This window comes from Schistocerca gregaria, chromosome 2, assembly GCF_023897955.1.
Source record: "Schistocerca gregaria isolate iqSchGreg1 chromosome 2, iqSchGreg1.2, whole genome shotgun sequence".
Taxonomy (NCBI): domain Eukaryota; kingdom Metazoa; phylum Arthropoda; class Insecta; order Orthoptera; family Acrididae; genus Schistocerca; species Schistocerca gregaria.
In genome coordinates this window covers 762593031-762619044 of record NC_064921.1, presented here as the reverse complement: position 1 = coordinate 762619044, position 26014 = coordinate 762593031, and the positions used below count along the sequence as shown (strand labels likewise).

The 26014-nt window shown below is 43.0% G+C and overlaps 1 protein-coding gene across 1 annotated transcript in view; it reads left to right on the top strand.

The window, feature by feature from the left end:
• The first annotated feature begins 9146 nt into the window (after positions 1–9146).
• LOC126336453 (odorant receptor Or2-like) overlaps positions 9147–26014 on the top strand; it is a 130367-nt gene continuing 113499 nt past the window's right edge. Inside the window, exon 1 of the mRNA XM_050000162.1 lies at positions 9147–9178. The gene's annotated coding sequence lies outside the window, so the exon portion shown is untranslated. The remainder of the gene's footprint in view (positions 9179–26014) is intronic.

The following is a 26014-nucleotide window of genomic DNA, read 5'->3' as shown; positions in this document are numbered from 1 at the left end:
TAATTTATGAGTGCGCGCTCCTACTAAAGTGGTAAAGTGCGTGACTGGAAACGGATCTATGACTATGCAAAGTAATATATTCGAGAAAATCTCAACCAAAAACCCAGATACATTTCTCGTAGCTGGGGTTCGCTGTAACGTAAAATTTTGATAAATTACATCGTGGTGCCGGCCGCGGTGGCCGAGCGGTTCTAGGCGCTTCAGTCCGGAACCCGCGACTGCTACGGCCGCAGGTTCGAATTCTGCCTCGGGCATGGATGTGTGTGATGTACTTAAGTTAGTTAGGTTTAAGTAGTTCTAAGTTCTAGGGGACTGATGACCTCAAATATTAAGTCCCATAGTGCTCAGAGCAATTTTGCACGTGGTCGCCTGTTGACAGTAAAATCATATATACGTAAAATCCAATATTACAATTTGCGATATTTTGGCTATTGTCAACTAGAAACAATTGCATATCAACACATGTAAAAACCTAAAAACAGGTGGCGTGACATGACACAGAACTGATTTCATCACACTGTGCCTGAATACGACTTCTTTTGTGTACTGCACTCTTTTAATTGCATTCAAGTAGGTTGTTCGTTTCTTCTTGATTTTTGCACGGACCAAATGATTCCTCGATCGTTTTTGTTTCATATAAAACGCAAGCTGTTTTCTTCGCATGGTGATCTATGGTTTCACGTACATTTGTTCCCGCTTATGAATTCGTATGTGAACTGCTCGATGTAATTGCGTTGTAAATATATTACGCTTATTCTGCTTTATTTTTGTTCACCTTCGTTTTCCCCACTCCCTCGCAGTTAATAGAGAATTTCATATTAACATGTTTTGAAAGAATTGATTCAACTTTATTACAACTTGCCACGGAATTCTGCTTTAAATCATGTTGCTTCTTGCCACCGAGTATGCCTTGTACTCTTGGTGACAGAATTCGTAGTTATTGTGCAATGTACTATTATGCGACAAAAATATTCTGCATCAAAGTGTATTTTTTGTACAGAGGATTGTATGGTGCATTGTGAACGTGCTTGCACCATACTGAGTGCTACTGCATTTAGTAAAATCTAGTTGCGCAGAATTCACTAGTACTTGCAATGATGACAGCATGAAAGTCTGTATATTTGTGAAACCGCAAATTATCAGGAACGAGGACAGCGCTCTTAACATAAAGTATTCAAATTAAAAAACAGTTTTCCAAATCTTTTCTGTATAGGCCTCAGTTTACATTAGGCAATAAAAACATGGTGACTAGTTTCGGTTATGTGTGACAACCATCTTCAGATCGATGAAATCGTAAATGCAAGTGAATATGTATTGAACAGCATCAGTAGGGAACATCAAGCAAAAACAAGCAAACTAATATAATACTGATGTTAAATGCATCATCAAAGCGAGCGGGATCAGAATGCGTAATATTGCAAGACACAAGTAAAAAAGAGGGGAACAGGGGCAGGGCACTTGCATAAGTAAAATTGCACCAGTCATCCATTACATGTGTGTCAGGCAAATCCAACACCTTCCATGAAAACCCTGACATAATAAACAAATCTACTAGTATGTCGCATAGCTCCGAATAAATCGTGACATTAAATTAACCAAAGTAATACGAGTAACGAGTGAGCAAATGGAATACCACAGACTAACACAAGAATGCCTAAATGCATATCGTACCTTCCCACCGTGAGGCAGACGCAGTTCTGAGGGGAGAAACGAGGACAGAAGCCGAGAGCAGAACCGTGTTAAGCTAGAAGGCCCTACGATAAGGGACGGACACCCACGTCGCCAGCCTTCCTCTAAGTCTACCACCCGCACGTTTTAGCATGAGACTTTTTCGCGTCCCTGTTACGTCAAGGACCACCCCCCAGCCCATGTTAAAAGCTAGAGCCCTCCACAAAAACAGTATAGATCTTACGATAACACAAAAAGGGCCACTACCACCCGCAAGTTTTAACGTGAGACTTTTTTGCGTCTCAGGTACGTCAAGGACCACCCCCCAGCCCATGTTAAAAGATAGAGCCCTCCAGAAGAACAGTATAGATTTTACGATAACGCTAAAAGGACCACACCAGCTGCAGGTTTTAGCGTGAGACTTTTTAGCGTCTCTGTTACGTTGCAAACTTTAAAAACATTGCCCCACCACGAAAAGTATAACGTTTCTCATTGGATAGACAGAATCTTTGTAGGCGGAGCTTAAGGTTAACATTGAGACCCTGATTGGTCAGATGAAAGCACAGCCAGATAGCTTTTTTAAACCAACTTCGGTAAATTGTAATAAGGAGAAGTTAGGAGAGAGTTGGTTCCGAGACAGCGAGCTGGATGGCTGCTGCGCCGGCCGCTGCCGCCCTGACGCTGTCTAAACACCGACAAGGTAATGAACGCACGCGATGCCGCATTTTTGAGCGCATAAGGCTTCACTCAGAACTGCAGAAGTCTCATCTGTTACACCCCCTTTTTGCGTAGTACTAGTGTCGATCGTTAATTAAAACTCATGTTGTTCACATTTGCCACTTGAAGAAAAGATCTGAAACGCGATGATTTTTCTTTTATATAGTTATTGAGAAGCCACATCAGCCACTGTAATTTACGACAAGTTAAATAAGTAATTAAAGATAATTTAGGGTCACTGTAGACCATTTTGATAGTTTTCTCTTTTGTGAAACTTAATTTAAACCTAGATTATAGATGTGATATGGCATAGGTCATCCTTCGATCTATTGTAGAACTTGGAAAACCACTCAGGGAATATTCGTTCACATTTTTGTTGAACGCAGTTGGTTTTTACCATCCTGTAATGAAACATTTCCTTTTATCAATATTGCAGTTTATAAACGATGTTTTGTGAGTAGAATAAAATTATCAATGGTAAACTTAACTGCTTTTTCTTCGTTATTTTACCAGCTAACTAAAAATAGGAAAGCCTTGAACCCTTTCCACTATATTTAGTTAGTATTAAGATTCTTTTACAGGGAGTGCAGTGGAGCTGACGCTGAGATCATTTAGTATTTGGTTATATCATCGCTAGTCTCACTGAACTCTTCTGAATTCTACATGTCATGTGTGGTCTGGCGTCTCCTTACCAGCAACAGGTCCCAGGTTCAAACTAGTTAACTCCCTAAAAATCACGCTCAGAGCGTCGTTGCGCGAAAGTGGTAGGGAGACACGATATAGAACAAACAGACTCCACCATGAATGTTTAAACATGTAGTTATAAAACAGGTATTTTCTTGTATTACTTGTACACATAAACGGAAAAAATTGCAACACCAAAAAATAATTAATGTAGATTAATGAAATTTTGAGAACACATTTGTCTAGGTAACATATTTAAGTGATAAATATTGCAAGACCACAGTGTAACGTAAGCGTGAGACAAGCCATTGCAAATGTGAAATGTTGGCACATTAATAACCGATGTAACCGCCAGAATGTTGAATGCAAGCATGCAAACGTGCATTCGTTGTGATGTACAGATGCCAACTGTCAGTTTGTGAGATGGAGTTCCATGTCTGTTGCACTTGGTCAGTCCATACTGGGGCGGTTAATCAGTTTGTGGATGACGCTAGAGTTGACGTCGTCAAACTGATTATGTCACATATGTGGTCGATTGGAGAACGATCAGGTGATCGAGCAGGCCAAGGTAACACGTCGACATACTGTTGGGTTACAACAGCGGCATAAGGTCGAGCCTTATCCTGTTGGAAAATACCCCCTGCAATTCTGTTCAGCCGGCCGTTGTGACCGAGCGGTTCTAGGCGCTTGAGTCCGGAACCGCGCTGCTACTGCGACCGCAGGTTCGAATCCTGCCTCGGGCATGGATGTGTGTGATGTCCTTAGGTTAGTTAGGTTTAAGTAATTCTAAGTCTAGGGGACTGATGACCTCAGATGTTAAGTCCCATAGTGCTTAGAGCCATTTGAACCAATTGTGTTCATGATTGGCGGCACAGCAAATCGAATTACTAGACTGACGAACAAATTTGCGGTCAGAGAGTGTGGGTTAACCACGAGGGTACTCCTGTCATCATATGGAGTCGCACTCTAGACCATAACTCTATGTGTAGGCCGCGTGTGTCTAACATGCAGACAAGTTGGTTTGCAGGACCTCAACTAGTATCCTTCTAACCAACACAAGGCCATCACTGGCACCGACGCAGAACCAGCTTTTGTCAGAAAACACAACCGACATCCACCCTGTCCTCCAATGAACCCTCGCTTGACCCACTGACGCCGCAAATGGCGGTGATTTGGGGTCAGTTGAGTGCACACTATATGGCGTCTGGCTAGGAGCTGTCCTTAAGTAAGCTATTTGTAACAGTTCATTGTGTCACTGTGGTGTCAACTGCTGCTGCAGATGCAGTACGATGCACCAGAGCCATAGACCCACGCCGAACGGGATGGCCTTCCCCCTCGATAGTGCCACATGGCCGTCCGGAGTCCGGCCTTCTTGCGACCGTACATTCTCTTGATAACCTCTACTTCCAGCAGTCATGTATAGTGGCTACATTACTAAGAAATATTTCTGCGGTGTTGCAGAAGGAACTTCCAGCTTCTCGTAGGCCTATTGTGGCATTGGTTAGAAGGATACTAGTTGAGGTCCTGCAAACCACCTTGTCTGCATGTTAGACACACTCGGCCTACACATAGAGTTATGGTCTAGAGTGCGACTCCGTATGATAACAGGAGTACCCTCGTGGTTATCCCACACTCTCTGACCGCAGATTTGTTCGTCAGTCTGGTAATTCGACCTGCTGTGCCGCCATTTATGAACAAAGAAAGAGCATATGGACTATCAGGCCAATTGTGTGATTGGATTGAGGAGTTCCTAGCATGTCATTCTGAATAGAGAAAAGTCTTCCGAGGTAAGAGTGATTTCAGGTGTGCCGCAGGGGAGTGTCGTAGGACTGTTGCTATTCACCATATACATAAATGACCTTGTGGATAACATCGGAAGTTCACTGAGGCTTTTTGCGGATGATGCTGTGGTATATCGAGCGGTTGTGACTGACATGCAGGAGGATCTGCAGCGAATTGACGCATGGTGCAGGGAATGGCAATTGAATCTCAGTGTAGACAAGTGTATGGTGCTGCGAATGCATAGAAAGAAAGATCCCTTATCATTTAGCTAAAAACATAGCAGGTCAGCAACTAGAAGCAGTTAATTCCATAAATTGTCTGGGAGTACGCATTAGGAGTGATTTAAAATGGAATGATCATATAAAGTTGATCGTTGGTAAAGCAGATGCCAGACTGAGATTCGTTGGAAGAATCCTAAGGAAATGCAATCCGAAAACAAAGGAAGTAGGTTATAGTACACTTGTTCGCCCACTGCTTGAATACTGCTCAGCAATGTGGGATCCGTACCAGGTAGGGTTGATAGAAGAGATAGAAAAGATCCAACGGAGAGCAGCGCGCTTCGTTACAGGATCAATTAGTAATCGCGAAAGCGTTACGGTGATGATAGATAAACTCCAGTGGAAGACTCTGCAGGAGAGACGCTCTGTAGCTCGGTACGGGCTTTTGTTGAAGTTTCGAGAACATACCTTCACTGAGGAGTCAAGCAGTATATTGCTCCCTCCTACGTATATCTCGCGAAGAGGCCATAAGGATAAAATCAGAGAGATTAGAGGCCACGCAGAGTCATACCGACAATCCTTCTTTCCACGAACTATACGAGACTGGAATAGAAGGGAGAAGCGATGGAGGTACTCAAGGTACCGTCCGTCACACACCGTCTGGTGGCTTGCGGAATATTTATGTAAATGTAGATGTAGATGTAGACCCCATTCAAACTCAGTGAGATGTTGATAACGGCGTCTTTGTCACCTTAAAGGCATTCTTGACCACCATCAACTAACCACCTCCAATCGCATAGGTAACTAACGCTCACGACCACTACAGCGTGTATTTACAGCAAACCTGATTTGCATCCTCATAGTGGGACTACTAGTGTCACTCTTATGCGATGCGATTGACGCGAAATTTGAAAATGCGTCATCTTTCAGATGCAGAATATAGTCTTAGTCTGGTTGTTTTTTTTTAATAAGAAAGCATATTTTTGCATGATGTACAGCATTGATACTGTTCAATACATATTCACCTGCATTTACGATTTGAACTATCTGAAGACGGTTGTTACACACAATCAGAACTAGTGATCATGTTTTAATTGTTTAATGTAAATTAACAGTCTATGCAGTTTTTGTATAATTTTTTAAAATTTGAGTAGTTTGTGTATATTTGCTTCGAAATTTTCATTGGAGTGGGAGGATAATGCTCATAAATTAAGGATAATGGTGATATATGGTGAAACAACGCTCTTGTGGGCGGTTTCCGGGTTTAAATCACCTCGGGGTATGACCATGCGATGCATTTGACCTGCAGTCGTCGCGCGGTGGCGCTGGCAGCAGCAGTCCACATACGCAGAGGTGTGCTGGTGCATGTCAGAGTACGGTGCAGCGACTAAGTGTGCAGACGTTTTCAGACGTGCTAATGGTGACTGTGTTGAAAATGGCTCAAAGAACACATATTGATGACGTTATGGGGGGTAGAATACTAGGGCGACTGGAGGCTAGTCAAACACAGCAGGTAGTAGCGCAGGTCCTCCGTATGCCACAAAGTGCGATCTCACCATTATGGCAACGATCCCATCAGACAGAAAACGTGTCCAGGCGGTACAGTACGGGACGTCCACAGTGTACAACACCACAAGAAGACCGATATCTCGCCATCAGTGCCCGCAGACGGTCACGGAGTACTGCAGGTAGCCTTGCTCAGGAACTTACCGCAGCCACTGGAACAGTTGTTTCCAGACAAACAGTCTACAGATGACTGAACAGACATGGTTTATTCGCCCAGAGACCTGCAAGGTGCATTCCACTGACCCCTGGTCACAGGAGAGCCCGTAAAGCCTGGTGTCAAGAACACAGTACATGGTAATTGGAACAGTGGTCCCACGTTATGTTCACGGACGAGTCCAGGTATAGTCTGAACAGTGATTCTCGCCGGGTTTATCTGGCGTGAACCAGGAACCAGATACCAACCCCTTAATGTCATTGAAAGGGACCTGTATGGAGGTCGTGGTTTGATGGTGTGGGGGTGGGATTATGATTGGTGCACGTACACCCCAGCTTGTCTTTGACAGAGGAACCGTAAGAGGGCAGGTGTACAGGGACGTCATTTTGCACTAGTATGTCCGCCTTTTCAGGGGTGCGCTGGGTCCCACCTTCCTCCTGATGGATGATAACGCTTGGCCCCACCGAGCTGCCGTTGTGGAGGAGTACCTTTAAACAGAAGATTTCAGCCGAATGTAGTGGCCTGCCTGTTCTCCAGACCTAAGCCCCATCGAGCACGTCTGGGATGCTCTTGGTCGACGTAACGCTGCACGTCTTCAAACCCCCGCGACATTTCAGAAACTCCGACAGGCACTGGTGCAAGAATGGGAGGCTATATCCCAGTAGCTGCTCGTCCATCTGATAAGAGTATGCCAACCCGTTGTGAGGCCTGTGTATGATCATATCAGATAATGTTGTCGGGGTACATGTGCAGGAAACTGTGGCGTCTTGTAGCACATGTGTTTCGGGAGGGTTTTCTCAACTTATCACCAATACCGTGGCTTTACAGATCTGTGTCGTGTGTGTTCCTTATGTGTCTATGCTATTAGCGCCAGTTTTGTGTAGTGACACGTTGCGTGGCGCCACATTGTGCAATTATCCTTCATTTATGAGCATGAGTCTAGTAGACTGATTTCTGCTGAAATGTATTGTTCGTAGTACCTATTAATACGGTGTGAACACATTTGTGTAACTGCTGTCGGATTTTTACCATTTTCAAGGGAGAATACTTCAGTCACTAAGCTTACAGATCATATTCAGTGGCAAGAACCAAACTCATTCAAAGCAGAATTACACACTCATTTTATGGCAAGACGTCTTGTTATTTATTGAATACAAATTCGGCCCAAAGCTGCTAACATGGAGTTGTCCATTAAACGCGAGAAAGTACGTGAAACGGATGTGGAACAAGTTAAAAGTAGGATGCACGCAGTATACTTACAATTCAGTCGAACAGTTCAGGAAACAGTAAGAAATGTACATGAGTCCACAGAACACCACGCAGTGAAACCAGAGTCTGTCTTTTATGAAACAAAAATGAATACGTAATTATTTACTCCACCCAATGTAACGGACGAAAGCGAACATCAAGCAGAATACTAGCAGTATATTTAAACGAGATGATGAAGGGTTGATAAATGTGCAGCGCTCGGAGTGGCATCGCAGCGAACCAAAGTCGTTTTACTGGACGTGCCTATATGAGTTTCAGTCCTTCGTTCAGTCCATCAGCTCATTTGGAAGATGGCCGAAACAGCTGCAGAAGAAATGAAGTTTCTGCGTCTACGCAGCCGAAATGTAATAGATTTTCTTTCGTGTTATCCAGATGTGTTCCACACATTCTGGGGGCTTGCAGTATCCCAAAAACAATAAAGATTTTGATAACTCATGATAAGAACTCCAGAAAGTAATTTTTGTTTTTGTGAAACAATTTTTCTTGTTTGATATTGAAAATAATTTTCATATTTGAAACTTAATACAGTTAAACCTGCACCACAACAACCACACTCAGGCGTGCTTAGAATCAGAGACAGAATATTTTATTCATTTAGATAAATTTTCTCTTGTGTGTAGAACCAAAACTGTCGACGTTTCCATGATGAACGAATAGAAGCAGCTCATTTGGATCCTGACGTGAATAAATTAAACGCAGAGCATTTCTCGAGAAATTTTCAATTTAATTACAGATGACTTCACATCCAGAGCATTTCGGGGGCTCTATTTCTGCCCTTTGTGTTTAAAAGGGAATGTCATATCAGCTGTGAAAGGATTCGGCGAAAGTGTCACGCGATAGGAAGGCGAGGGAAATTTCGGCGTCTGAGCGGCTGTGCAGTGAAGAAAATCGTTTGTCGCCGCTGACTAATAGGAGATCAATCACAGTCCAGAAAATATTGTCATTACTGCTTTTGATCGCATTGTGGACACAAGAAGAATAATACGAGACAGCAAAGTTTCCATTGTTGAAAGAGAAGAGCCCTGTCTGCGCAAGCTGACAGCCATTTGGCGCCCGAACGCCTCTAAGTGACCTACGTATCTCATCTCGCTTGTCTCTCCTGCTGCTCTCACATTTCACAGTAAGAAATCAGACACTCGTAGAACTTTAGTTACTCGTTTATTGTTATAACTGCCCATTAATATCTTGCAGATCTGCTTTTTACGAAGTGTGAGGTAGAGCTGCACTAAAGACAAAAAAGTTTTTATATTCTTTTACTTTTTATTTATTAATTTTTTTACAAGTATCCCACTCGATTCTGTTTGATACACCAGATTTAGTATTCAATTCTGTTGCCATTTATGCAGCGAAGCCGTTCGTGACAACAAATTAATTGGATGGCTGATATGTGCTTCTAGTACTGCACAGAATCTCTTTCTGAGTCTGTACTATAATGTACGAACCATTGGTAGATAATTGCCTCATGAAATGGATTCAAAAATCGGGAATTAATGAAATAATAGCCTGATGTCGCTGTAAGTCAGAAGAACGCAAAAATTTACTGTCTGGAGCAGATAATATTAGAGGCCACAATTCGGAAGTGCAATAGCATCAATAGCGTCCTACTTCCGAAGAAATAATTTTATGCGGCAATTCCATACACAGACACTAAGTATTCATTGCACGACGGCGGCCTGGAAGGATAATTTCTTGTTCACATTGTCGAATATCATATAGACAATTGTTTCAAGAAATTGGTTATATTAACAACAGCCTCACAATACACATACTCTGTTGTGGAGAACCGGTCACAATTTGTAAAGTAGTTAGCATTAGTAAATATCAGAATTGGGAAAAACCGAGCGAGATGGCGCAGTGGTTAGCACACTGGACTCGCATTCGGGAGGGCGACGGTTCAATCCCGCGTCCGGCCATCCTGATTTAGGTTTTCAGTGATTTCCCTAAATCGCTCCAGGCAAATGCCGGGTTGGTTCCTCTGAAAGGGCATGGCTGACTTCCTTCCCCGTCCTTCCCTGATCTGACGAGACCGATGACCTTGCAGTTTGGTCTCTTCCCACCAGTTGGGAAAAAATGGCACCCTCCGTACACAGTTTAACTTTTCTCCATCACAGAAAGAGGCAAAGAATTTTTGCGAATCAAAGCAGATAGTGAAAACAGTTTTTAAAACAAATTGAAATTATTTCTGCTTTTTACTTAAACGAGTGCAAAAAACACTAAAACACAATTAACCTGAAATTACAGTCTAACATTAATGACAGAGATAGTTTCACGTGTTTTGAGTGCAACGTTCAGCAGCCATAACGGCAGGGACATTCGCTGCAAACAAGTCTTTCATGTCACAGGGTTCACTCAGGTAACTGCAAACTGTTGTGTTGGCAGAAGAGCCAACACCGTGTTACGAGAGGAGGCCGAAATGCACGCGTTTTAGCTCACGCTGACTGGCGTGAGGAGGGAAGGACTATACTGACGTGAGGTCTGGAACATGACAAGGAATTAGAATTCAGAAAGCGGACGTAATTAGTTTCATGCTTAACTTTAATCCATTAATGATGAACGTCGCTCTTGACGGTACATGAGTCACAATATTATCTGTTCAGAAGACATAGTAACTGAATATGGCGCCTTGCTATGTCGTAGCAAATGACGTAGCTGAAGGCTATGCTAAACTGTCGTCTCTGCAAATGAGAGCGTGAACCATCGCTAGCAAAGTCGGCTGTACAACTGGGGCGAGTGCTAGGGAATCTCTCTAGACTAGACCTGCCATGTGGCGGCGCTCGGTCTGCAATCACTGATAGTGGCGACACGCGGGTCCGACGTATACTAACGGACCGCGGCGGATTTAGAGGCTACCACCTAGCAAGTGTGATATCTGGCGGTGACACCACACAAAACAACAAGTGTTCAGAGCTCTGCCTTGCCCCCGTTCATAAGGATCATCATCACTGATATTCCCCTTCCCCGAAGCATACTTGTACCTTGTCACCGCTGTTCTCAATCCATTGAGGGTCATTTAAGTTTCGTGCTGGAGATGGCAGCCTGATGGTAGCATCTCTTCTGCTGTCCGTAATCCTTCAGGATCAAATCGGCGTGTTTCTGTTGACGTTGGAATTGGTGTTGTGGTAAGGTAGAATCTATTTCTGGATTTGTCTTGATGGATCAGCATGAGCTCCAAACAATGGATGCGTTGGGTCTGCTTCCCGCTTCTTCTTTTCAGTCTCTGCCGCTACCTGTCTTCTTACACCTTGAGATGCCACTCCCAAGACTGGAAGGATATTATAGACTAGAGTGGGTCTTAGGCACCGTGTGACTAAGCGATCTCTCTTACGAAGTGCCACATCAATTTGATTAGCGTGTGAAGAGTTCCTGCAGACTGAAGCGGCGTATCCCGCAGCAGGGAAAAACAGAGAAAGAGCGGATGTGCGGAGGGTGTTGGACCACGCTCCACACATGGTCTTTGTCAGCTTGTGGACGAAATTGTTCGTGGTTCATACCTTCTCCTTGGTGTCTATAAAGTGTTGTCTGTAAGTCAAGGCATGATCAAATTTTAGCCTTACGTATTGCAAGTGAACATACTGGTTTAAATTGCCTCCTCCTTTCCAGGTGATGTTCAGCTTTCTTCTTGCCTCCTTATTGCTTAGGTCAACGCAAACAGTTGAGTTCTATCCGGATTTGGTTTCAAGTAGCTGTCATCGTAGTACACAGTAAGACGTTATCTTAGGTTCTTCAAATGTCACTCTTTGAGCTGCGACAGCTGTAACATCCAGTGTTGAATGACTGGTCATTGGTATATACATTATATGGATAATATATATAATACGCGATGAGGATAATATCGCAGAAACTACATTTCCCTAGGCATTGACATTGTTTGCTTTCTTCATTTACTCTTTTTGTCATTTAGGGCCACAAAAAATTGTCTGTTCTTAAGCAGACACAGGATAAACTGCGTCAGTCGCTAGTGGCTCTGAGCACTATGGGACTCAACTGCTGTGGTCATTAGTCCCCTAGAACTTAGAACTACTTAAACCTAACTAACCTAAGGACATCACACACATCCATACCCGAGGCAGGATTCAAACCTGCGACCGTAGCAGTCGCACGGTTCCGGACTGCGCGCCTAGAACCGCGAGACCACCGCGGCCCATAGTTGTTGTATATAGCTACTTTGTTAGTTTGTTATGATTCACGGAGTCATAAGCAGCTGTAAGATCGATAAAAGCAATTTCTGTAATATGCTTTCTTTCAGACCTTTCCTCCATGTGTTGGGTTAACTTATGATTATGCCTACTCTAAACCTTTCTCTCCAGACTTTCAAACATATGGCACAGGACTGGTAAACGTCTGAAGATCTTGCCGTTATTCGCTTCTTTGCCTGAGTTAAGCAATACCACGACTTTTGTCTTGCGCCAGATTAATATTCTAGCATATTTCAGGATCCAAGAGATAAATACAGGGACTAAGTTCTTTATTTCTTCCTATCTCAAGTTATCTAAGACTGCAGCTCTGTTACTTATCATCAGATGAATAGCAGTTCTCTGTTCTTTATCTTTGGATGGAATGCTAAGATGATCATTCTCCTCTTCACACCGTTCAAGTTTCGTTACTTTGGATCTTCTCGAGCTTTTGAAATTCAACAGCAGTTGGTGTGATATTTGGTCGGGAGTGACTTTATTCACTCCTGAGGGTGAAACTGTAGGATCACCGTTGCGAATTATTAATAATTTCAAGGCTTGTCTACCATTACGTTTCATATCCAAACTTTCGATGACATTACACCATCTTTTCTGTTCTTGATGCTGATATGGCTTGGACAAGTTGTTCTTCTGTTTGTATTATTTCTTCTGAGAGTGGATCATTTTCGAACAGCTGTTCATACCTCTTAAAGAGCACTTTCGATTCTTTGGCAAGTTCATACAAGTACATTTTTCTATAGCCTCTTGAGATGTGTTTACGAGAGATACTCTTTACTAGCACCACAAAATTTACATAATGTTCTGGATCAGGTCTGAATCTTAATGACTTCCTCAAGTTATGAGAAAAATGATCCTACCGAGCTTCCTAGTTGTCAGTCTCTTCGTTCCGCAGATGAATATCTGAGTAAATAATACCTCTAAATGGTTTTATTATTGAAAATTAAGATTAAAGTAAAAAGCCAGTTCCGTAAGTGGTCGGCTTGTGACAATGATTCCACGGAGAAAATGAATGGTACTTGTAAGACTACTTGCGTATTCTATCTCATACCGAATTGTAGCAAGTGTGATCCACCAAACATCCAAACAGGTAAACTAAACAAAGATTTAATTGTTAAATTATTGCGAATAATCACCAAAGTATGAATTTAAGCAAGAAATACAATGCAGGAAATTGAAGTAATCAGAAAGTTACTGATGGTGTGCTTACGGATGTACAGTCGAGTTGTTAATTCAATTTTATGCGCGAATATTTGAACGACTGACGCACTCGTGACTCAGCTGTAAGCGCAGGGCACACCATTCGTTGATCGTGCCGAGTAAACTTGAGAGATCAGAATAGGAAAGGACACTAAAATAATAGAAAATCCTTGTGCTGGTGGAAAGAGTGTAGTAAATATTTTCGTGACTCTCTGGGAATCATTTTGAATGATGATTTAGCAAACTGGTGGCTGTCTCTCATTATGGAACTTTACTGGACTGCTTATAAAATACACAGAAGGAGAAGCGACCTAAATTACAGTGCAACAGTGTGCCTGCTCAGATACTGGTCTTTGAGATGACAGAATAGCACGTCCAGAAGCTCTAAACAGTTTCCCATCAGTCCAACGCAACATCTTCAGGAGTGCTAGTCGTGCAAGGTACAAAGGAGGGCTTATGAAGATTCTGGAAGGTACGAATAAAGTTCTGTTAGGTGGAAGCTGTGAAACGGATCTTTGGTTGTGCCCAGCTAGCTTATCTGATAAAAACCAGAGGCAAGATCATTGTGAGAGACAATGACTGTCGATAAAGTCAGGAAATTTCACAGAATTGCTTTGTTGTGGTCGTTTTATCTTCGAGATTTCGCTCCGTTTGTCACGTGCAGGTGAACTACGTGGTGTTAGTGCCTTCTATTGCTGCATTCTGCATTTGATGTAGGTGGAACAAATTACCAAGACCAAAACAATACAGACCGTGATATCTACATCTACGTCTACATCCATACTCCGCAAGGCACCTGACGGTGTGTGGCGGAGGGTACCCTGAGTACCTCTATCGGTTCTCCCTTCTATTCCAGTCTCGTATTGCACGTGGAAAGAAGGATTGTCGGTATGCTTCTGTGTGGGCTCTAATCTCTCTGATTTTATCCTCATGGTCTCTTCGCGAGATATACGTAGGAGGGAGCAATATACTGCTTGACTCTTCGGTGAAGGTATGTTCTCGAAACTTTAACAAAAGCCCATACCGAGCTACTGAGCGTCTCTCCTGCAGAGTCTTCCACTGGAGTTTATCTATCATCTCCGTAACGCTTTCGCAATTACTAAATGATCCTGTAACGAAGCGCGCTGCTCTCCGTTGGATCTTCTCTATCTCTTCTATCAACCCTACCTGGTGCGGATCCCACACTGCTGAGCAGTATTCAAGCATTGGGCGAACAAGCGTACGATGGGTCATGGCTACAATTCAAAGACACTTTAATAAATCAATATAGGAGTTCTGTGAATAACATTAATGAAATGTGAAATAAATTCTTCTGTGAATATTACTCTCCGTTGCTTCATGTGTCTCATTACCGAAGTGACGAACCTTTCCTCTAGAATTTAACGATAAGCCTGTACTACAAACGCTTGGAAATAAAAGCAAAATTTTATTTATGAATTCTTTGTCACTTCTCGATAGAGGTATTCCATATCTAATGTCAAATAACGAGTAAACTGTTTTTGTTCTTCTGATTTTTGGTTTTTTAAATTTAGTTTTTGGCGTAATGAGACATCTTCAAGAAACAACTGACCAGCGTCCACATGAATCACTTGTTCTTACATGACCAAATATTATAAGTAAAGTTGCATTTCACTTGTGCAGAATGTTGTCAGCCAAACTCGTTTCTTTAACACTGTAAATTACACTTTATGCAATGGATAATATTAGATGCAACAAAAATTAAACTACACAATATTATCGTATTATAGGTTATGTGGATATAATGCTTAAGTTCATGAGCTCATGACATTGGTTTGTAAACTGTCTAACTAAGCATTCTTCATTTATGTTGGGCACCAAACATGTTTTTTAACACTATAAATTAAACTTTATCTAACAGACAACATTAAACACAGAAAATAGTAAAATACACAATATTACAGTGTCAAATGTTATATAGTTAACATGCTATAGTTTTTGAGAGGTTATAAGCATCATAACCATATAACTTGTAATACTGCAATATTGTGTATTTTATTAGTTACTGTGTTTAATATTGTCTGTTATTCAAAGTTTAATTTATGATATTAAAAATATGTTTGGTACTCAAGATAAATGAGTGCTCAGTTCCACAGTTTCTCAACCCATCTCACGACCTTATAAACTTCAGCATTATAACCATAATCTGTAATACTGTAATGTTGTGTAGTTTAATTATTTATCGCATTTAATATTGTTCATGGCGCAAAGTGTAATTTACAACGTTAAAAAACAAGTTTAGCGCAGAACATTCTGTGCAAGTGTATTTTATCTTTGCTTATAATATTTGGTTATGTAAGACATGGTGTTCCATATGGACTCTAGTCAGTTGCACAAGCTAGTTTGAAATAAACAAAAAACAGTCGAACGAAAACAGTTTGCTTGTTACTCAACCTTAAATTAAAAAAGCAAAATCGTTATCAATACATCTGATAAGGAACAATTATCATCATCCCTACACCAGTCAAATATTACAAGCTTCTGCTCTAAATATCCAAGTTGGCCTTGGCTGTTTGCTGTCATCAACCCATTGTACATTAAACAATCCTTCAGGAAGTTTTCTATCTTGAGGAATCGGAAAATAAATTTTTATTTCTATTGTTATTTATTTTTTCCGTCGCAAGCTAAATGCAATTTAAGAGCGTTCTACGCCAGACACGTTTCGCTTTTATTTACAAAGCATCATCAGTGGTCAGTGATATTTATTCTTCTTTTTTACATATTCTGAAGTCGGCAGATTATATACTTGATGTCAGCGGACGCTGAAGTCGGAAGGAACGTAGTTGCCCTTTCACCCTTAACGATTTTCCGGCTTTTAGGATCCCGCTTTTTCTTTTGCTGCATTCGCATATTTTACACTTTCCCTCTCTCTTATAAAACTGCACACAAGTTGAGTTCAGAGAAATATATATATTTAGTCCTTCAGATAGAATACGCACAGATTTATCTCAACTTATTCCCAAGGTGTTGTAGAGGCCTAGGAAGAGCTGTCTACAATCTTGCAGAATTAGACTGCAAACTTTCTGAACAAAATGGTTCAAATGGCTCTGAGCACTATGGGACTTAACTTCTGAGGTCACAAGTCCCCTAGAACTTAGAACCACTTAAACCTAACTAACCTAAGGACCTCACACACATCCATGCCCGAGGCAGGATTCGAACCTGCGACCGTAGCGGTCACGCGGTTCCAGACTGTAGCGCCTAGAACCTCTCGGCCACCACGGCCGGCCTTTCTGAACATTTCATGATGGTATGGCAGCTGACGACTGACCAGAACGGTCGTCATTATCAGTCGATGTTGCTCCGTTTTTATAACTCTTATACCAGTCCTAAGTCTCTGCCTGACCTAATACCTTGTCTCCAAATGCTTTCTTCAACTTTTGATGCGTTACTGCAGCAGTTTCCCTAAGTTCAAAACGAAACTATTTGTAGAAATGCTGCACTTTTATGTAACTCATCGCAAAGCCACAAATTCACTGAAACACGATGTTAGAAACTGCTTACCAACAACTAACCAAATCACTCGTGTCAGCCACAGTGATTCAAGCAGGATAGATGGGGAGAGGGTCACCTAACGGTATTACGGTGTGCTCGTCATCAATTGCGGTCAAAATTAAGATTTCGTAAAGTTTTATAAAGCACCTCACAAAACCATCTCGTGGTTTTCCCAGTATTTTTTTCCGACACTTCATACACCAGGCACCCCTATGGAGAGTCTTTACGATAAAAGACACTAACGTTTATATCTCATTAAACAATAATCTTAGTTAAGGAAAAGGACATAAGATCCGATGCATTTCCACAGAAAGAACACGAGATATAGAATTTAATTTACTAAAATCTTTTTATTTGCTCCGTTATCAGTCACTTTTAGTTTATTCTATTTTAATGTAAAATATTATGACGTGATTAAAGCATGTTTTGTTCATCGTTAGGCTTATTTACGTACACGACACTTGCAATAAACGATTCCAAAGTTTATTTAATTACTCTAAAACTAAGTAAGACAAAAAATTCTTTCTAACCATAGCTATTTCTCATATCTGTAACTTCTCGTTTAACGAGAGGATTTTGTGGAATTTCTTCCTTATCAAGTGAATTCGGCATAATATTGCTGTGCTACTCAGAAAGTACTCGATGGTCACAGAATTGCCAAACATATTCTGCATTGTTGCTAATATTCAGTTATAATACCAGCAGGAAAAATATACTTCTCGAACCAATGTGTTCCATGAACTATCTCTGTAGTAGTACTTTAAGGGCTCCTTTCCTTAGTCATTTTTCGTTATGGTGCATTGTCTTTTAGAAGCAGATGTTGCACGAAGGTTAAATGATCACAGTTCACCACATACAGCAGTTATTAAGACTTAACGAATGTGAAAAATCATTCACGCCAGAAAATCCTTAACTGACGTTTCGTCAGATAGCACTCGCCTTATACCTGACACAAATGTTTTGAGCTTCCTCCACTACCTGCACCCGTCTATTAAACCTGAAGTAAACATGTCGCAAATGTTAGATCTTTTCTGCTTTGGGACTCTATTTTATAATGCTTAAACAAACTTCACACGAGTCCAGTATGTACAGATCAATATGTAACTGCAAGACAAATAGTAGAAATCGAACTAAGAAAATGAACAATTAAGAAACACAGCCATAGCTACCTACATGTATTGTGTAACTGCGCAGTGTTTTTAGTCGATTTATCGAAACTATTTCGCGCGAAAATCTAACTACAATAAGAAATAAATTTACGCTTATTGACGTGAGAGCAGAAATGTGCCCAAAATGCTCAGTGTCATTATCATCTGATCGGATGACGGGTTTTGTAAAGTGGAGGGTGGCTGGTCAGTGGCGCCTGCAGGGAGACGAAACTCTCGAGCATGATCTTGATGCAGCCACGAGCTCTTTCGTGGAAATGTTTTGCTGTTACTGATGGGTTTAAAGTATAACAAATTATCTTTGAGGTTCAACGGGTCGACACCTTAAGCAGACATAAGGAATGCAGTTTAAAATATAAAAGAAGAAGTAGATTCGAATTTCTGAGTCCATGTCTACATTGCGCGTGTTTACCACTATATCACAAGCAGACACAGCAGTCTTGACAGCTTGGGCCGAAGCCAACATTTCCTCCAGAAACCTTCTTATCCTACAGATCGTGCAAATGGCCAGACTTAGAATTTTGATCAGTGGCAAGTTTTATTGAGGTCGCAAGAGGCCGACTTGGACTTAATCTCTGCAGCGGCTGGTCGGTGGCAGGTTTTGTGTCAAAGACTGTACATGCCTTTAAAAAGCATGGACGAACAGTCGAGAAAGTCCACACTCGTTCCAAAAATCAGACGCCTGGGAACTGCAGAGACGAACTGGACAGGTGCAATTTATGTGACAACGCCTCACCTACTTTGCAGAGGATTATCCTCTATTGTCGTTATTCATACTAAAGTTTCTTCTCATTCTGCCTAGTTCAACTAAAGTCTGTAATCGGCATGATAGTCTCAAACATTCACAGTCACTACCAGAGAGAAAGACAGTACATTTCATATGCTCAATAGCTACCAGAGGGAGACAGCCTCTCCCATATGCTCATCCAGTACCAGAGGGAAACAGACCCTCTCGTATTCTCAACCACTATCAGAGGGGCGCAAAACAGCCTTTCTCTAGTGATCAACTGCTAACACAGTCAGACCGTTTCCCTCATGTGCTCGACCGCTACCAGAGATAGACAACCTCTCTCACTTTCTCAGCTGTTACCAGCTCTTTCTAATGCTCATCCGCTATCAGAGTAGGAGAAGACAGTCTGCCTCATAAGCTCAATCTTATCAGAGGGACACAGATACCCCACAATGCTCATTCGCTACCAGCGAAAGTAGGTCTCCTACTGCAGTGGCAGATGTAACCCACTGCTAAGCATCATAGGGTTCTTGAGAGAAACTTATCTGCAGGACACTCGAAGCCCAGAATCGACATCTGACATATCTTCAAACCCTATCGTCTCCCTTCATGCGTATTCAGGAGGACGACGGTTCAATCCCGCGTCCGGCAATCCTGATTTAGGTTTTCTGCGATTTCCCTGAATCGCTTCAGGCAAGTGCCGGGATGGTTCCTTTGACAGGGCACGGCTGACTTCCTTCCCCATCCTTCCCTAATCCGATGATACTAATGACCTCACAGTTTGCTCTCTTTTCCAAAATCAACCCCACCAAATTTGTTCAGGCACCCTGAGAATACAGAGCGTCCATAGCTGATATTATTTCTTTGATTTTGTAATCATAGCATTTCCTAGCAGCTTAAGATGTCTATTACAGTATCTGAATATCTTGTCTAGAAATGTCCCAATCATTTACATGCAATTATATTACAGTCTTAAACGTTGCATTTGTGTCCAACATTAAATATTTTATGAGAGTTTAAACTAAACATTTCAAACTGTAATGTGTTTTACAAATTTGCCGTGAACCTACCATAATATATTGTAAATGTAGCAAGAAGTGTAAGACAGGAGGCATTGTTTCACCAGAAATTATCGAACTTCTGCTCTTTCACAATGCACTTGTAAAGAACTGCCGCAAAAATGATTTATTGACATATCCTATAAACGCTATTCACCTTTAGTTTAATTTTTAGTGTGTAATGACGGAACTGCCATATAGATTTGAAGGTGTTTTTATCAGTTTTATTCCCAAAAATGTTTGAAATAAGCTCAGATAATGAAACAGCGTTGTCATCAAGAGATGCGTTTAGATAAATGAAGGCGTGAAGTCAGCTGCATTCTGTCAGAGCTCTGTATCTGAAGGATTCGTATGTGGCGTCTCCGTATTTTAGATGCTGCTGAAGTTCAAGATTATAGACCTGAGGGAATAAGTTCGTCATTTACAACTGCTATTGTGGCGTCCCGTAAAAATGATGTGATGAGATCTGACGAAAATTACTAAACAACATTAATAATAATACTAATGTTGTTAAGGTTAATGGATATTAATAATACATATAATGTAGAAATCAGTATCTCTCTAACCGTGTGTGTTGCAGCCACGTTGCTTATAACAGAGGAAGTTATTCTGCCATGATGGAATGTTGCTGTTCTGTTGTGGCGTTCCATAAAAAATGAAGCGATGAGACCTGTGGAGAGTTACTGAATAATAATGATAATGTTGTTCAGTTCAATGAATATTAATAATAAATACGGGAGGATGGAACACTTGCTTACAAATTACACTCCTGGAAATTGAAATAAGAACACCGTGAATTCATTGTCCCAGGAAGGGGAAACTTTATTGACACATTCCTGGGGTCAGATACATCACATGATCACACTGACAGAACCACAGGCACATAGACGCAGGCAACAGAGCATGCACAATGGCGGCACTAGTACAGTGTATATCCACCTTTCGCAGCAATGCAGGCTGCTATTCTTCCATGGAGACGATCGTAGAGATGCTGGATGTAGTCCTGTGGAACGGCTTGCCATGCCATTTCCACCTGGCGCCTCAGTTGGACCAGCGTTCGTGCTGGACGTGCAGACCGCGTGAGACGACGCTTCATCCAGTCCCAAACATGCTCAATGGGGGACAGATCCGGAGATCTTGCTGGCCAGGGTAGTTGACTTACACCTTCTAGAGCACGTTAGGTGGCATGGGATACATGCGGACGTGCATTGTCCTGTTGGAACAGCAAGTTCCCTTGCTGGTCTAGGAATGGTAGAACGATGGGTTCGATGACGGTTTGGATGTACCGTGCACTATTCAGTGTCCCCTCGACGATCACCAGAGGTGTACGGCCAGTGTAGGAGATCGCTCCCCACACCATGATGCCGGGTGTTGGCCCTGTGTGCCTTGGTCGTATGCAGTCCTGATTGTGGCGCTCACCTGCACGGCGCCAAACACGCATACGACCATCATTGGCACCAAGGCAGAAGCGACTCTCATCGCTGAAGACGACACTCCATTCGTCCCTCCATTCACGCCTGTCGCGACACCACTGGAGGCGGGCTGCACGATGTTGGGGCGTGAGCGGAAGACGGCCTAACGGTGTGCGGGACCGTAGCCCAGCCTCATGGAGACGGTTGCGAATGGTCCTCGCCGATACCCCAGGAGCAACAGTGTCCCTAATTTGCTGGGAAGTGGCGGTGCGGTCCCCTACGGCACTGCGTAGGATCCTACGGTCTTGGCGTGCATCCGTGCGTCGCTGCGGTCCGGTCCCAGGTCGACGGGCGCGTGCATCTTCCGCCGACCACTGGCGACAACATCGATGTACTGTGGAGACCTCACGCCCCACATGTTGAGCAATTCGGCGGTACGTCCACCCGGCCTCCCGCATACCCACTATACGCCCTCGCTCAAAGTCCGTCAACTGCACATACGGTTCACGTCCACGCTGTCGCGGCATGCTGCCAGTGTTGAAGACTGCGATGGAGCTCCGTATGCCACGGCAAACTGGCTGACACTGACGGCGGCGGTGCACAAATGCTGCGCAGCTAGCGCCATTCGACGGCCAACACCGCGGTAACTGGTGTGTCCGCTGTGCCGTGCGTGTGATCATTGCTTGTACAGCCCTCTCGCAGTGCCCGGAGCAAGTATGGTGGGTCTGACACACCGGTGTCAATGTGTTCCTTTTTCCATTTCCAGGAGTGTATTTACTCTCTCTCTCTCTCTCTCTCTCTCTCTCTCTCTCTCTCTCTCTCTCTCTCTCTGTCTCTCAGACATGAGATATATGGTATATTAGTAATAACAGCAAAAAAGGTTAACTGCAGTTAAGCACACTAGGAATAAATTTTTATCTTTCTTTAATCTACCGTATGATGAAGCGTCAGTATTACACGAATGACCTGTTCCTATGCCAGTCCTTTAGCATATATCTTTTTCTACAATTCCATTATTTTTGAGAATACTAACAGCAATCGAAATATGTGACCTGCTCGAGTAAGGCAAGAAAATAACTACAGAAAGGCGAAAAAATCCCGTATCGTAAAACAAGCGCTATGCGACGGACTCTTACAGTGATTTAACATTATCTGTTCAGTGGCAATCTTTCTGTCATTTATTAATTCATTTAAAGCAAAAATATATATATTTACCCAAAATTATGTATAAGATAGACGGTTTCTACACATATAAACATATTCCGCAAGCCACTGGAAGGTACCCTGTACCACTACTCGTCATTTCCTTTCGTGTTCCACTCGCAAATAGAGCGAGGGAAAACGACTGGCCCTGTGTGCCTCGGTCGTATGCAGTCCTGATTGTGGCGCTCACCTGCACGGCGCCAAACACGCATACGACCATCATTGGCACCAAGGCAGAAGCGACTCTCATCGCTGAAGACGACACTCCATTCTTCCCTCCATTCACGCCTGTCGCGACACCACTGGAGGCGGGCTGCACGATGTTGGGGCGTGAGCGGAAGACGGCCTAACGGTGTGCGGGACCGTAGCCCAGCTTCATGGAGACGGTTGCGAATGGTCCTCGCCGATACCCCAGGAGCAACAGTGTCCCTAATTTGCTGGGAAGTGGCGGTGCGGTCCCCTACGGCACTGCGTAGGATCCTACGGTCTTGGCGTGCATCCGTGCGTCGCTGCGGTCCGGTCCCAGGTCGACGGGCGCGTGCACCTTCCGCCGACCACTGGCGACAACATCGATGTACTGTGGAGACCTCACGCCCCACATGTTGAGCAATTCGGCGGTACGTCCACCCGGCCTCCCGCATACCCACTATACGCCCTCGCTCAAAGTCCGTCAACTGCACATACGGTTCACGTCCTCGCTGTCGCGGCATGCTGCCAGTGTTGAAAACTGCGATGGAGCTCCGTATGCCACGGCAAACTGGCTGACACTGACGGCGGCGTTGCACAAATGCTGCGCAGCTAGCGCCATTCGACGGCCAACACCGCGGTAACTGGTGTGTCCGCTGTGCCGTGCGTGTGATCATTGCTTGTACTGCCCTCTCGCAGTGCCCGGAGCAAGTATGGTGGGTCTGACACACCGGTGTCAATGTGTTCCTTTTTCCATTTCCAGGAGTGTATTTACTCTCTCTCTCTCTCTCTCTCTCTCTCTCTCTCTCTCTCTCTCTGTCTCTCAGACATGAGATATATGGTATATTAGTAATAACAGCAAAAAAGGTTAACTGCAGTTAAGCACACTAGGAATAAATTTTTATCTTTCTTTAATCTACCGTATGATGAAGCGTCAGTATTACACGAATGACCTGTTCCTATGCCAGTCCTTTAGCATATATCTTTTTCTACAATTCCATTATTTTTGAGAATACTAACAGCAATCGAAATATGTGACCTGCTCGAGTAAGGCAAGAAAATAACTACAGAAAGGCGAAAAAATCCCGTATCGTAAAACAAGCGCTATGCGACGGACTCTTACAGCGATTTAACATTATCTGTTCAGTGGCAATCTTTCTGTCATTTATTAATTCATTTAAAGCAAAAAAATATATATTTACCCAAAATTATGTATAAGATAGACGGTTTCTACACATATAAACATATTCCGCAAGCCACTGGAAGGTACCCTGTACCACTACTCGTCATTTCCTTTCGTGTTCCACTCGCAAATAGAGCGAGGGAAAACGACTGCCTATAAGCCTCTGTAAAAGACCAATTCGCTCTCATCTTATCATAATGGTCGTTACGCGAAACGTATGTTGGCGGCAGTATGATCGTTCTGCAGTCAGTTTCAAATGACAGTTCGTTAAATTTTCACAGCAGTGTTTCTCGAAAAGAACTTCACATTTCCTCCAGAAATAGCCATCTGAGTTCCCGAAGCATCTCCGCAATACTTGCGTGTTATTGTAACCTATCGGTAACAAATCTAACAGCCTGCCTCTGAAATGCTTTGATGTCTTCCTTCTGTCCGACTTAGTGGGAAACCCAAACACTCCTGTAGTACTCAATAGTGGATCGCCCTAGTGTCCTATATGCGGTCTCCTGCACAGATGACCCACATTTCCCAACAATTCTCCCAATAAACTGAAGTCCCGGATTCGCCTTTCCTGCTACAATCCTCACAAGCTGATTACATTTCCTATTGCTTTGGAAGTACAAAAACATAACAATTAATAGAATTCGAGATAAATTTGAAGCCATTGGTACTACTCAGGATGCGCAAAAACATCAACAAATTCAGCTTCCAGCGCTGCTGTGTTGCAACATTTTGCTAGGTCACCTCATATATCTGTGAAGCAGTGTGCACATGAAAGCGGGACAAGCCAAGCAACCGTACGACGAATTCTGAATGCTGCAAAGTGGAAAGTGTATATTCCAAGATCGCTGCGCGCTTTGGACGAGGACGACCCGGATCGAAGGATGGAGACTGCGAGTGGTTTGAAGGCATGCTTTGCAAGGATCAACGGTTTCCAGGGATTGTTATCTGGTCTGACGAGGCGCAGCTGAAACTCAACGGTACTGTAAACCGCCACATCTGCGTGCACTGGGCTCCTGAAAATCCTCACGTGGACGAACACGTTAATCTACTGGGTGTGTGTGTGGTGTGGCCCGTCATCGTGCAGTTTGACTGGTTCATTCTTCTTTGAAAGTACGGTAACTGGTGAGGTGTATATTCATAAGCTGCAAATATTGATTTTATCTTCCATCCGAGAGGTGTTTGGAAATAAAAGATTTTATCTAGAACGAGATGGCGCTCCGCCTCACTAACACAGAGATGTTAGAGCCACTTAGATGAAAATTTACCTGGACGATGAATAGGTCAAAGAGGAGCTGCTCACCACAATCTCCAAACCTTACAGCTCTTGACTTCTAGCTATCGGGGCCTTGAAAATGAAGTTTATCAACACAAGCCAGCTACACTGAACGAGCTGCGAGAAACCATCGAGGCGCCCTGTGCGTCTGTCGCACCGGCAATAATGACAACCGTAGTTCTGTCAACAGTTCAGTGGCATCTAAGTTATTTGGCTGCTAATGGGGACACTTTGAAAACATAAAATAACCTTCCCCCGCTCAAGGATTGCAACGGTATGTCATTTTGGTCCATTAGTATTGACCATCAAAGAATGTCTACCTTTTTCATGGACCTCTATGTATAGAGAATTATAGCGGTCACACCACACCCCGTGAGACACTCCTGGTGATACCCTTGTCTCTGGTGAATACTCGCCGTCGAGGACAACGTACTGGGCTCTATTATTTAAGAAGTCTTCGAGCTACTCGCGTATCTGGTTACCTTTTCCGCATGCTTGTACCTTCGTTGGTGGTCTGTCCTGGAGCACCGAGCACTGTGTCAAACACTTTTCGCAAATCCAGGAATATGTAATCCGCCTGTTGCCCTTCATCCACAGTTCGCAGGATATCACGTGACAACAGGATAAGGGAAGTACCGTACGAGCTGATTTTTGGATAGAAACTTTTGCACCTCAAGGAAATTTGCTACGGTGGAACTAAGAATACGTTCAAGAAGAATGCAGCAAACGATGCTAAAGTTATGATAACGATATGCTAATGGCGACATAAATCATAGGAAGTATTATTGATGGAGTCGTTATATACGTCTTAAATGTTTCTGTAACGAAATAAATTTGGCAGT